Source organism: Capsicum annuum, unplaced genomic scaffold (genome assembly GCF_002878395.1).
Source record: "Capsicum annuum cultivar UCD-10X-F1 unplaced genomic scaffold, UCD10Xv1.1 ctg77655, whole genome shotgun sequence".
NCBI classification, from domain to species: domain Eukaryota; kingdom Viridiplantae; phylum Streptophyta; class Magnoliopsida; order Solanales; family Solanaceae; genus Capsicum; species Capsicum annuum.
Genome location: NW_025888072.1, coordinates 190,642 through 206,414, shown reverse-complemented (window position 1 = coordinate 206,414; position 15,773 = coordinate 190,642).

Here is a 15,773-nt window from a genome sequence, read left to right as displayed (position 1 = left end):
AGTTTATTTATCATCATCTCTAACACTAAAGGGTGCTCCATCTAGTTTCGGCATTGGTCAGAACTGTCTCTATGCTCTCACTACCCGATAGTATTTTGAGGCATCGCCTGATGTCATGAATGGTATGTTTAAACTCTTTTCTTAAGATGTATATTGTTTACTTTATTCGAGGTCTTCTCTCTCTTATGTGACCCTATTTATAGTTATGCATTTTGGTTTTGGTCTAGAGTGTGTTTCAGGCCCTTTTTTTTTACCCAAATAGGTGACTCTGTGATTTCTAGAAGAGTCTATAGGAGGTGTGTGGTATCTGTTGGTATCAAAGAAACTTTGGTAGATCTGTTTGAATTAGATATGGTGGATTTTGATGTCATATTAGGGATGGATTAGATGGACTCGTGCTATGCATCTCTAGTTTGTCTAACTCGTAAGGTTGTCTTTAAATTCCCTGATGAGTCAGTTATTGAGTGGGAGGGTGGTTCCCCAGCTCCTAAGGGGAAGTTTATATCATACCTTATAGCTCATAGACTAATCTTAAAGGGTGTCTCTATCATTTGTCCGAGTTAAAGATTCTTAACTCGGAGGGTCTGTAACGACCCGAGACTACCCCTTAGTCATCACACGATGCTTACGACCCTGAAGGACCACAAGCTAACCCATGGTTGATATCTATTGTGAGCACTGAATAAAAATACTGTAATTAATGTGGAAAAATAGGCTGAAATGCCATAAGGTTCAAAATATCTGAAATACTGATAAAATATAACATCTGGAAAACTGAATACTATCTGAAAATCTAGTCTGAAAAGCCTCTAATTGAATCTGCCTAAAAGTGGAGTTGATGGCTCCCCCAACTAACTCCATCTACTAAAATACTACATCTACTAAAATATGAAAGAATAGAATACCCTTGAATGATAAGGAATCACTTTTAAATCTTCTGCTTCTACCCAAATCTAAATCTACTATACGTGGTCAGGAACCTGAGCGTCCGAACCTATGATATAAAACTTCATAGCGCAGGAAAGTATGCATCATTATATGGGAATGTAATGGTATGCTAGATAAGGTAAGGCTGAATGTAAGGGTTCATACATATGAATAGTAACTAACTGAATGATATAAAGTAACAAAATATGAGAATACATGGATAACTAAAACTACTGTAAATACTGAGTATGTAATACTATGCATATATGTATACTATAACTGAGCTTTTCTAAACCTAAGTACTGAGTTCTGATAATTGAGTAAGTAATATCTAAAGTTACTGATAACTGATTTACTGATACTGATTGACTGTGTCTAAAAGTCCTAATTCTGTAAAACTGAACTGAGTTCTAAACTGAAGACTAAAATTAAAACTATGGGAGGTAATCATCTAACTGGCATGCCCCAAATAAGATAAGATAACTAAGTTGGGGTCCAATCTGTAACCCCAATTGGAAGGGTGTTAGCACCATGCCATGGGTAATAACAATTGTTGTAAAGTCAGTCCTAACTAATGGGTGACCCCTAAGATTAATTCTAAACTAGTAGCTGATCCTTGAGTAGTTCAGTCCTATCTAACGGGTGACACCTCTTAACCTATGCTTGTTACGCAGTTCTGGAACATAGGGATTGTTTCTAGGGAATCAATCCTCTCTATCGGGTGAGACCCCATCCTTAAGCTCGCTCAGTGTTGAATCCTACTCCCAACTGAAAGACATTGATCTGATCATACTAAATTAGATTGGAATGCTATAGAGTTTACTGAGTTTTCCTAAGTTCTGTAACTGACTGAGTTCTGTAACTGACTGAGGGTACTACTGATCATAATATGACTAATACTATCCTATCACTGACACTAACTCTAGTTAAACAACTAAACTTTTGGGTATTAAGTACCCCCAGGACTCGATAGCATGAAAAGTAAAGCAAAGCATCATCTTGAATAACATAACAATGTTCACTTGGTCATAATTCATTCATAGAGACATTTCATCAAACACTTGTAATGCATTAACTTGTACATAGATGGGGAATGCATGTTAACATGCTATAATGGAATTATTTCATTCTCATAGACAATTTATCAAACACGTAAAAATCATATTTGGTCCATTAAATCATAGATACTTAGGGTTAACATGGTTACAACAATTTACTTACATATTGAAGGGCTTATCATGAATATCATGTAATTCAACACATACTAGAATCAATTCTTGGAACTTGTGATTTAAATCATGGATTAAAACTCAAACAACATCATGAACATGAATTCAATCTAATTCAGGCAAGAAAATCATAAATCTGAGATCTTGTATATTTAAAAGGGGATTCTTAGACTCTATGGGTGAAAGGAACCCATAGATGAACACCTACCATACATTGGAAGATTCTTTCTTAAGGGTTCTTGGAAGAAATCCTTAGATTTGTTCTTGATTTCTTGAACTAGGGTTTTTACCTCTTTGAGAGAGAATGTTTTTTAATTTGGGGATGAATTGAATAATGAGTAGCTAAGGTCATTTTTAGGGATTAAATCCCGTATCTGGGCATAATAAAATCATGGAAAAGGATTGTTTTAACCCTGGGCATCCTTTTAATTTTTCATGAAGAATTTCTGAACTTGGAACCTGGTGCAACGCGCCACTATCACGTCGTGCCACTAGAAAGTGGATGGCTGGGAACTAGGCTGATGGTACAATGCGGCGCCATCGCGGTGCCTCACTGATTGCGAATATTCCCTTTGGCGCGATGAGCCACGATCGCGGAGTCATACTAGAAAGTGAAAATTAGGAAAAAGGCTAGTGGCGCAACACGGTGGTATCGCATTATCTCTGGGATGCGCTAGAGTACCAGGTGGTACACTGTCTTACTAAAATGGCTCTAACTCCTCACCCGGGTGTCAGATTTGGGCGAATTTGGTGTCGATGGAAAGCTTATTCAATTTTTCACATAATAGAAAGTCAAAATATTAAAAATTCTACATGTATAAAAATGTATTCATATTTAAAACAAGTCTTTGATATTTTTAGGATGAATTTATGCTAGGTAAAAGTACGGGGTGTTACAGGGTCCTTCTTTGCATTCCATCCTAGTGGTAAATAAGTTTCCTAAGGTTTTTACTGATGACCTTCCTGGTGTTTCTCTGAATAGGGAGATTGAGTTTGGGATTGATCTTGTTTTGCACTCATCCAATTTTTATTCCCCTGTATAAAATGGCTCCAACTGAGTTAAAGGAGCTTAAGAAGCAATTAAAGGATTTTTTAGATGAGGGTTTGATCCATCTTAGTCTATCCCCAGAAGGTGCACTGGTGTTATTCGTGCATAAGAAGGATGGTTCCCTACAGATGTGTATTGACTACCCACAGTTAAATAAGGTGACGGTAAAGAATAAGTATCCTCTTCCAAGGATAGATGATTTGTGTGATCATTTGCAGGGTGCTAAATTTTTCCCTAAGATTGATCTTTGATCTGGGTATCATCAGTTAAAGATTAGAGAGAAGGATACCCTAACACTATCCTTTGTACCTGGTATAGGAATTTTGAGTTCCTGGTTATGTCTATTGGCTTGACCAATCCCCCCAACAACATTCTTGAGTCTAATGAAAAGGTTCTTCTGTCAACTTTTGGACTTGTTTGTCACTGCTTTTATAGATTATATTTTGATGTACTCTAAGAGTGAGGTGGGTTATATGAATTACCTTTCCATTGAATTACACACCATGAAGGAGCAACAGTTGTATGCCAAATTTTTGAAATGAGAATTTTGGTTGAACTTTGTTACTTTTCTGGGTCATATCATTTCTAGTGAGGGGATCACGGTAGATCCACCAAATGTTGCAGTGGCGAAGAAATGGCCTAGACCCATGACTCCAACCGATATTTGGATCTTCTTAGCTTTAGTTGTTTATTATAGGAGGTTTGTGGAAATTTTTTTTACTATAGCTTACTTGTTGACTAATTTGACTCAAAAAAAAGGTAAAGTTCTATTGTTTGGATGCTTGTAAGGGTAGTTTTGTGAAGCTGAAGGATAAGCTAACATCGTCTCTAGTTTTGACTTTGCCTGAAGGCACTGATGGGTTTATGGTCTACTGTGATGCATCTCGTGTGGGACTTGGTTAAGTTTTGATGTAGCATAGAAAGGTGATAACTTATGCCTCTAGGCAGTTCAAGATGCATGGGAGGATTATCTGACTCGTGATTCAAAATTGCTAGTTGTGGCGTTTGTGTTAAAAATCTGGCATCACTATTTGTATGGAGTGAATGTGGATATCTTTTCTAACCATAAGAGCCTACAGTATATCTTTACTCAAAAAGAACTTAACTTAGGTAAAGGAGATGGCTTTAACAGTATTGGTTTACTCAGAAAGATCTTAACCTCAGGCAAAAGAGATGGCTTAAGCTTTTCAAGGATTATGATATGTGTCTTCACTTTCATCCAGGTAAAGTTAATATGGTTGCGGATGCTCTTAGCAGGTTATCCATAGGTATTCTAGCTTATGTGTATAAAGAAAAATGGGAGATAGTGAAGGATATTCACCATCTGGATAACCTTGAAGTTTATCTCTTGGACTTTGAAGATGGTGGTGTGTTGGTGAAAAAAGTGGCGAACTCATCTCTTAGTGATAAATTCAAGGATAAGAATATGTTAGATCCTATATTGATGAGAATCAAGGGAGACGTAGGCGGTCAGAAAGTAAAGGCTTTCGAGATTAGTGGAGATGGTACTTTGTAGGACCAAGAGAGGTTAGGTGTTCCCAAAATTGATGGTTTATGTTAGAGAATCTTGGTTGAGGCACATGAGTCACGCTATGTTATTCATTCCAATTAGACCAAAATGTATCATGACCTTAAGGAGATGTATTAGTGGAACACTATGAAGAGGATGTGGCTAATTTTGTGACCAAGTGCATGGTGTGCCAACAAGTAAAAGTTGAGCACATGAAGCCCGGATGTTTGTATCAAGAGATTGAGTTTCTCAAATGGAAGCCAAAAGTAATCAAAATGGATTTTGTTACCGGTCTTCCCCTATCTCAAAATTAATTTGATTCGGTTTGGTTCATCATGGATAGGGTGACAAAGTGGGCTCACTTTTTGCCAGTGAGGACTAACTTTTCGATTGTGGATTATGCGAGGTTGTATCTTCATGAGATTGTGAATTTGCATGGGGTACCTTTTTTGATTATCTCAGATCGTGGTATGCAGTTTATATCTCACTTATGGCGATCATTCTAAAAAGGTTTGGGGACTAAGGTTAGTCTTAATACTGCTTTTCACCTGAAGTCGGATGGGCAAGCAGAAAAGACTATTCATACATTGAAGGACATGCTTTGTTCTTGTGTGATTAACTATGGTGGTAGTTGGGTTAAGAACTTACCTTTTTTAGAATTTGCATACAACAATAGCTACCACTCTAGCATTGGGATGGATCGCTTTGAAGCATTGCATAATAGGAGGTGTAGATCTCCTATTGGGTAGTTTGAGGTTGGTGGGGTGGAGATGTTTGGCCCAAATTTGGTTCATCAAGCCATAGAAAAGGTAAAGTTGATTGGGGATAGGCTTAAGGCTACCCAAAGTCACCAAAAGTCCTATGCAGATATGAGGTGACGAGAGTTAGAGTTTAAGGTTGGGATAGGATGTTCCTAAAGGTATCTCCCATGAAAGGAGTGATGCGGTTTGGTTAGAAGGGAAGGCTCAATCCCCAATATATAGGTCCTTACTTGGTCTTGAGAAGCGTGGGTAAGGTTGCATATGAGCTGGAGTTACCTTCTAATTTGAGTTTCATTCACCCGATATTCCATGTTTCTATGTTGAGAAAGTGTATGGATGATCTATCTCAAATCGTGCCTATCAAGGATATTGGTATTTGAGATTCTTTATCTTATGAGAAGGTCCTAGTTAAGATTTGGATTGTTAGGTTTGTTGGTTATGGACCAAGGATGTAGCTTTGGTGAAGGTAATATAGAGGAACCGCAAGGTTGAGTAGGCTACTTGGGAAGCTGAAGAGGATATGAAGTCCAAGTATTTATTCCTATTTTCTTCTCTGGAAATTCATGCGGAAGGTATGTGTACTTAATAATAATTTTATTTTCAAACTTTGTTAAAGGAAAGATTGACTTCCTTGCATCTTGTTTTCTAACTGGGTTAAAAATTAGAATTGAGGTGGTTGGGTGTAAATCATTCTAGTCGTGCCTAACCTCATCATTCAAGGATGCATGATCCAAGTGGGGGAGAATTGAAATACCCTGGGTTTTGATCCTTAGAAAATTTCTTGAGTTTGAGAGGGTACTTGTTGTATGATAGGGTACGATTTAGGGCCCTCAAATCGTATGTTGATCAGTGAGGTTTGGTTGGATTTTTTCCAAGGTACGAATAGACATCACACTAGTCGTATGTTAGGGTACTAGAAGTATAGTGCTAACCATATGATGTCCTATGTCTAGCCTAGATGATTCTATTCCGCCTAAGGTATAGTTCTAGGATAGTTGTCTTATGCTTAGGTACGAGTCGGCCTTTGTGGTCGTATGTTGGTCAGTGTTGGAGACCAAGTTACTGCCTATGGTACGAGTGGTGGGTACCACTCATATGTTAGGGTACGATTTGGGGGGGTAGCCATACCCTCCAGCGCATAATTTTCAGCTTTTAAGATGGGGGTATTCTGGATATTTACCCTCTTGCCCAACTTAAAACTCACGTCTTATAACTTTCTTAGGGCATCATTAGCTATCAACAACACATCAAATAGGCTCTCAAATATCTCTCAAGGCTCTTGGTTTAAGAAAGGCTAGGGTTTTCTTCAAAGTGGTCAATTAGGGCTTTCGAGGGTGGTTTCTCTCTATACTCCTTCGTATCTAAGGTATGTTAGTCCTCCGTCATTTTTAGTTCAACTAAATTCATGTTTCAATGAATGGTTTTCCTAATTTATTTATGGGTATAATTTGGTTTTGAATTATATGTTGGGGGTTTTGGATGTTGATTGATGAATATTGTTTTCCCATGTTTTATTTATGGTTTTTCATGTTATAATGGGTGTTTGAACATGTGGGTGCATGGGAATGTTCAATTGGTTCTTGCTTTTGGTTTTGGAAACTATATGACCTCAATATGTTTGATAAAATGCCAATGAGAATGGTTTTATTACATAGTTGGGCTTTCATTAAAAACCTTGCATTGCATAATATGATGATGGAACTTAAAGTTGGTTTGGATGGTTTAAATAGTTAAATGGTAAGGCCTTAGTGGCCATGTCTTTGGTTTAAATGCAAAACCTTGTGGGGTACATGGGAATACCCTAAGTGATTTTAATAATGGAAACTATGGGGTATATGGGAATCCCTAAGACTTGGCTAATGACATTGCTTGAAAGCTATAGTCGGTATGACAATACCACTACATAATGCCTTAGTAATTAAATCTAGAATTGGTGGTTTGGTTATATGCTAAAGGGTTTAATAGGGCAATAATGGGGTGTTGTGATAACTAATTGTGAAGGTGTAAGTCCAATTAACGGAAACTAGAAACTCATGTTTGCTGACATGGAGGTTGGTCATGGTGACCATATACTTGTGGGGTACACGGGAATCCTCTAAGTTATACTTGTATATATTTATCATGGTAGGTGAAGGGTACATGGGAATCTCGACTCCTATGATATCTTTGATTCGTGTGACTACACGCAGTGGGGCCCGTTCAAGTGGTAACACTGGATCCATAAACCCCGTGGGTAATTTTAGGATGGTCAAGCTATATAGTCCAGGTTAAAGATTTAAATGCATTCCAAACTCGATTCCCTTTCCCGGCATGGTATATAAGTATATACGTATGTGATTGTATATGGTTATTTACTAATTTTAAATGTTGACATTATTTTATCGTTACTCCTGAGTACATTCTAGTGTTCACCTTCTAACCCATCTTTGGGCGACTGTATCCCCACAGGATGCAGGAACTGGCCATACTATTCCTCATGCTCAGTGATTGGATTTGGGGATAGCTTGGTGTTGGATTGAAATGGTGAGGTTCCATACTCCGGATGGCTCCATTTTATGTTATGGTCTTCTCTACATACTTTTGTTATTTCTTAAGTTCTAGTTTTGGCTATAGTCGGGGCATGTCCCAACCGGATGTTTTTTTATTTAAGTTAAAGGCTTTGTGAGACTACATTGGGTTGGTATGCGTGGTGTCGGTATTGGTGTCATCCTTGGCATTGGTATTGGTATTGGGGATGACACCGTTTGATTGTATTTGATTTATGATTGTTCTATTTTGTTATGTTGTATAAAATCAAAATCTATTCAACATATTGTGTAAGGCGGTTATGGTTGGGTATTGGGGGTGGTCTCTGATCCCAATTGGGCTTGAAGCACCCGACATGAGTAGGCCCTGGTTTGGCCCATGTTATAGCTCCGCAATCATCAACCAACTTCTCTTTAACAACCATAAGCAGAACCCAAATTAACAATCCTTAAAATCATAATACTTTCGTTAATAACCTATACTTTTCTAACACAACGGAATACCATCAAGAACTCCTTTACTACTTTAAGCATGCTGCAATTCACCTTAACTAACAACTCCTTGTAAACATTCCACCATGAAACCTACACCGCCTTCAATATCTCTTAGATAACACTCAAGGACCTATCACCTCAATCCTACTTAATAGCATACATAGATCTATCAATTTACCCTCAAACAAATACTAACCCCACCTTTTCTTGTTACTGCACTTCTAAATCCATATTTATAGCTCTAAGGATGTCTACTACTTTTGAATCATAACACTCTAAGTAACACTATGCCTTAATAAAAACTGTATTCAATTATTTAGGCACATGCTTTCTCCTTTTATGAGTGTTATTTGTAATGAAGGGCTAAAAAGAAATCTGATTGCATAGCATATTCTATCTAATTTCACAAATCATATAGATAAGGGCAAAAGCTTTCAAATTAAAGGACTTTAGACATAGTAGTGGGCTCTTCTAAAGCCTTTTGCACAATTTTTGAAGTTACTGATAGTAAATCTGAGAGCATCATCTCAGGAGAAATTGAAATTTACTACTCATGTTATTTCAAGAATGAGTCATAGATGGAGAATTATAGAGTAAAACACAAATTGACAGAAGTTTATGTGAGAAGAAATTTCTTGTATGATCAAGAGCATGAAGAAGGGAAATATCTTTTAAATTCCCAATAGCATCTCAAAGAAAAGTATATACGTCTCCATACCATTCCACAAGACTCTACTAGACACAGCATCATAGACACCCTAGGACACTTAAGCTCTTGGCTCTGATACCAAGTTTGTAATGCCTCGAGACTACCCCTGACGTCACATGATGCTTAGAACCACAACTCATCCTAAGCTAACCTATTATGTTGGCATAACACGTGAGCAGCTGAATAAAATACATAAAACTGGAAGTAATAAGAAGAAAAGATGTCTTTAGATGAACGTGTTCAATACAAAATTGTTTACAACATTGACACTCTACTCATAGAAAACAAAAATAAAATTAAGTACATCACTTCTAATTGACTGTCTATGAACCCTCTACTAATACTAACTATAGGTAGCTGGGACATGATCCCCAGCTATCCCTAATCAATACGACTGAATAAAAATGATACTGGAACTATAGTTAACTTGATTTATTAAATAAAAAGAACTCATCACCTATTGGCTGGAAGCTGTGAACTATCTGATTATGATGTGTAGGCTATAAATGATACCTATATTATGAAACAATGTAGCCACACAGACGTATATATGGTCAGTACTTCTAGAATGTATTGAGTATGTAGGAATGAATGCAATAATTAAAACTGAAGCTGAACAAACTTTCAAATCATGCATACTAAGTATTAATGGACTCACCTTGATCATGAATAAAATTGAAAGCTGAAATATCATAAAACATGAATAGTAAAGAATAATCTTATAAGCTTAGTGAGTCATTACACTTAGTTTCTAAAAGCTTTACTTTTGTGGGAGATTCTTATAACCAATATAAACCATGTGAGCTATCATGGAGTCCAAAATCTTACGAATATTAAGGAGAGTTGTTCTATCCTTTCCATCGGGATAAAACTTTGAGTTAGAGTGATCACTAAACTTAGATAATATTGGGAAAAAGAGAGAACACTCTCTAGTGAGGCTCCTAAACCTACGGTGGTACGTAGTTTCTGGAGAATAGGATGCGCTAAACCTACATTCCCCTCTCGATGCTAAATACTACTACTAAAATATATACTTATATGCTCATACTTATGAAATCTACCATAAATAGCATATAGGTTTATAAACTAAAAACCAACTATGTTTCTCTTACTTAAATCATATTCATGGGGAAACTTGTGGATTTCATGTCTTATCTGAGATCATACGATTAAAATTGAACTATAATCATGTTCTAAAACTTGTCTCTTAAGCTTATAAGCTTGAAAATCCTGTAAACTTAGTAACTTATGCTTAAACTTGAAATTATTCATCATCTCATAGAAACATAATATAAAAATATCAAACTCAATGCTTAAGATCACTTTCAGGGATAAAAATATAAGTAAACATGAAATAATATGCAAAATAATGTTCAATTCATGAGGAAGTATGAAAATCTCAAAGCATAAGGAAAGTGGGTATAGGTTGCCTCCTTGGAAAATTTGGAGTGTTGTTCATTGGAAGGTAGATTGTTGAAAGTTTCGAGTTTGATTTGGTAGAAGGTAACATAACTCGTGATCTTACCTCGAAGTAATAGCGGTGGATTGCACCAACGCCCTCCTTACTCCCTAATCTTCTATTTGAATTGACTTCCCTCTCTCTGGCCATACCAACATTTACTCTATACCTGTTAATCTTTCATTCATATCTGCTACTTGTTTGGTGAGGTGGGTGATGAGATCTGGTTGGAGCCTTCCCCACTTGGATTTGTGTTTGACATGGTACCTACAAAACTTAACAAATAATATTAGTATAAAAAGGCGCATGTCACTCGTATGTAAACTTTCAACTCACCTCCTAAATTATCGTCTCAAAATTAGTAGTGAACTAGCTCGGCTCAATCAATGCAAGATCACCTATCCATTATGATGGAGTGGATTCTTGTGACTCTTTAAATAAGGTGGACTTGATTGAAGGCTAAAGGACTTGAAATTATCAATTAATTCAAATGAGAAGAGTTGAAGAAAAGAAGCATGAAAAAACTGGACTAAAGAAACTAACAGAAGTAGAAAAACTACTTAAGTTGCTTAATTTGAGGGATCAAAGAAAGAATTACATGATTTAAAACTAGGTACAAGTAATTGAATATGTTAATTACTCACTAAATACTTGAGAAATCGAAGAAAGAAAGTGTAGAAAAAAGAACCACGAAATTCAAAAACTTAGAAAAATTTGGGGGGTTTACTAGTTTGAATGTCCCAGCAAGTGTTTGGCCCTTCCTAGGGCACTGAGCTTTAGAAGCTTACTGGTTTGAGTTCCATAGTATGCGCATGATCCTTCAATGGCATTGATTGCTCAGATTTTTTGGATGGCTTCTGACATGGCAGATGTGTGGCTGCTGCATTGGCGTTGACTCATTGACTTTCTGACATAGCAGTCCACGTGAAATTTTGAACTTTCTTTTTAAATTTCCACAAATGGCCCCACTAACACTTTGACCTCAAAATTTGGGATCAAAGTAATTTTGCTATATTTTTCTTCAAGAAAAAGATGAAGGAACTCAAGAACACCAATAAACACCCCAATATTCACAACTTCATATCTTCTTCATTTCCACTCTAAGGGTGACAAATTTTCGCCCATGTATTTATTTCAATGCCATGAACAAACTCCACTAATCTATGGCATTCAAAACTAGGCCAAAAATAAACCCACCTTTCACAACCCACAAAGTTTCAAAGCTCCAAACCGTCCAATGGTAACTTCACTTCTACACCTCTAAATCAAGTGAAGTTTGAGATTTAGGCTCAAAAAATACTAGAGAATGAAGATCTAGTGGCAACAACTACAACAACAACAGACCAGTGTATTCCCACATAGTAGGATCTGGGGAGAGTAATATGTACATAGTCCATACTACTACCTCAGATAAAGTAGAGAGGTTGTTTTCGATAGACCCCTGGCTCAGGACACATAATAGTATAACAAAAAAACATAAAAGCACATAACAAATTTGAATAATACATTGCTAACTAATAAAAAAATAAGACAACCATAAGATAATACAATACACTATCTATTCGAAAACATATACATCACCGAGACACCACGAATAAGAAATTCCAGACCCAGACAAAGCACTCCTCCCTGTTGTTCTAAAATAACTCCCACCAACTAACCCTCTACCCTAATACGCATTCTCCATACCTCTCTATTAAAGGTCATGTCCTTCTTAAGCTGTAACTGCTCCATATCATGCATAATCACTTCACTTTAATATATTTTTTTCCTACCTCTACCCCACCTAAAACCATCCATAGCCAGCCTCTCACACCTCTATACTGGAGCGTCCTAGCACCTCCTCATCATATGCCTATGCCCAAACCAACATAACCTCACTTTCTGTATTTTATCGTCCACCAAGGCCACTCCCATTTTCTATTGAATAATCTTATTTTTTATCCTATGTCTCTTGGTTAGGCTACACATCTATCGCCATATCCTCATATCTACCACCTTCAACTTTTAGATATGGGAGTTCTTAATTGGACAACACTCTAATCCATACAATTTATCCGATTGGACTGCCATTCTATAGAACTTATCTTAGCTTTGAAGGCACCTTCTTATTATACAAGACTCCCAAATCAAGCCTTTATTTCATCCACATTGCACCAATATGGTGCATGACTTCCTTTTCAATCTTACTATTTCCCTGAATCATAGACCCAAGATACTTTAAACTCTTCCTCTTCTAAATGGCCTAAAATCCATCTTCACTACCACATCAGTATAATGCAACAAATCACTAAACTTACATTCCAAGTTCTCCATCTTAGTCATATTCAACAAAAATCCTTTGGACTTAAGGGTCTGTCTCTAAGTCTCCAACTTATCATTAACACTTTCCCAATGTCATCAATTAGTAAAAATTATCAGTAAATAACATACATTAAGACACCTCCCCTTGAATACGCCACGTCAAAACTTCCATCACTAAGGTAATTAAAAATGGGTTAAGAGTAGATCTCTGGTGCAACCTTGTCAAATTAGGAAAGTGCTCTAAATATCCTCCTACCGTCCTTACATGAGTATTTTCACCATCATACATGTGTTGAATCGGCTTTGTGTACACCATGGGCACCCCTCTAGCATCGACGCCCTCCATAAAATCTCACTAGGGACTTTGTCATATCCCTTCTTAAGATTAATGAACACTATGTGCAATTCCTTTTTTCTTTTTAAAAACTGCTCTACTAATTTCCTCATGAGGTGAATGGTCTCAGTCAGAAATATTCACGATGCTCTCCAGCCTCAACTCTACCACCCTTTCCCAAACCTTCATAGTATGACTCAACAACTTAATACCCCTATAGTTGTTGTAACTCTAAATGTCCCCCTTGTTCTTATATAATAGAATCATCGTACTCTATGTCTAAGCTTCAAGCGTCTTTGTTACCATAAAATGGTGTTAAACAACTTTGTCATCCACTCTAAACTGCCCAACAATGCTCTTTTAAATATCCACCAAAATCTTATCTGGTCCAATAGCCCTACCCCTATACATTATAAGAATAACCTCCTTGAATTCATCAACCTTTATATTCCTATAACTACCATAAATGTGATAGCTCTCTAATTTCTTCAAGTCCCCCAACACGAAACCTTTGTCCCCTAAGTTATTCAAAAGTTTATAAAAATAGGACTGTCATGTAATAGCCCAAAAATTTGTAGCTAAGATTCTAACCATTTGTCATATGTTTATAGGAACAAAAATTATTATTTTTAATCATAGATAAGTTTCATGATTATTTACCTAGTGTGTAAAGTTCTTTTGGTGTGAAGAATATTCAAATAAAACACTTAGAGCAAAGTTGAGTTGAGAATTATTGTTATCAATTCAGCTTTAGTATTAGATCCTACAAAGGTAAACTTTATATGTGTATGAATTCTAGAATATATTGAGTTTTAGAGCTCAATACCCACCAAATTAATGGTGATTGAGTCCTCTTTCCAACGTATCTAATTTTTCCTTAATTTGATACCTGAATGAAAAGTTATGAGAATTTTAGTAAGCGAACTAGTGAGGGTCCATGATAAAAGCGTGGCACACCCGATGTGCTCCACGATAAGAGTATGGAACACCATGTGCTCTCCGCAATAAGAGAGTGCCACACACATGGTCTTAGAGATGCTAAAACACATATTTTTCTTTAGTGTTTTAGAGCAAACTAGTCATTTACGTCCTAAATCATCATATAACTAATACTAATGTGTTTTTACTTATCTCGTAACCTAAATACATTATTCCACTTCTCCCAAACCCTCAATAACACTAAATAAGGGTTATTCTCTAAAATTAAAGCTTCAAGGCTCAAATTCAAGCTTCCTTGAAAGAGAATTCAACAAGTTTAGGTATGTGGATTTGAAAAAGGATAATATTTCATCTTGTACCTAAAAGTTGAGTCTTTACATGAGTTTTAAAGAATTGATAACTAGGGTTCATACCTACTTTTTCATATGCTTTAAGATTATGATGTTTCCTCATGAGTTTCACTTTATTTAACACAAGATTTAATGTTTACTTATGTTTTTATCCACAAAATCGATATTATAAAATGAGTTTTAGTATTTTGATGTGAGGATTCATAAGTTGATAAATGTACATGAATTTCAACATAATTCAGTCAGTTTACCTATAAAAGTATGTGATTTTCATGATTATTTAAGTTTATCTACGAAAGTGATTTTCAAGCATTGAGTTATGATATTTTGATATGAAGTTTCCATGAGTTGAAAAAAGATTAAAATTTGAGCATTGGGTAGTCAGTTTACAAGAATTTTAAGTTTACAAGTTTGAGTTTCAAAAGCAATACAGTATAATCACAGTTTCATTTTTGATATGAGACTTCAGTTAAACTATGAAGTTCACAAGAAACTAAGAAATTGAGATAGAAATAGTGGCATATTATGTTTTCACACTTATCATCTTATATACCGATTTTAAGGTGAACTTCATAGATACAGTATCAGTTTGTACAAATTGGACATGTTTAGGTGATTATCACAGTTATCCTTTATACCCTGGCAAAGTATATTTGTCCATTGGATGAGGGTTTGAGACATCGTGCCCTTTTGATGAGGGCTTGAGTCATCGGACTCCAGGCTGCTCAAATGACTTATATCGATTAAGAGAATCTTCCACAGAAAAGTCAGTTTTAGGAATTAAGTGTAGTGATTCATCTAATTAATTAGATTATGCTTTGTTATTCATGTTTTATGATATTTCAGTTTTTAGTTTATTTTAGTATCTTGGTGATACTAGGGGTGCGCAACGGTTGATTTGATTTGATTTTATGTATTATCGGTTCAATTATCTCGATTTTTTATTTTTAAATATGTTAAACCAATAATCAAACCAATAAGATATTTTTTATTAGTTTTCAGTCCTTAACGGTTTAATTTTTGGTTTAACCAATAAGAAAGTACTCAAAAAAATAGAAAATATAGTAACTAACACGAAAAGAAATCGAATCTTAGTTGCAACCAAAATCCTACATAATGTATTTTAATTTACAAGAATCTTCAAAACTTGAACTAAATTTTAGTTAGGAGGAATTAAGAGTTT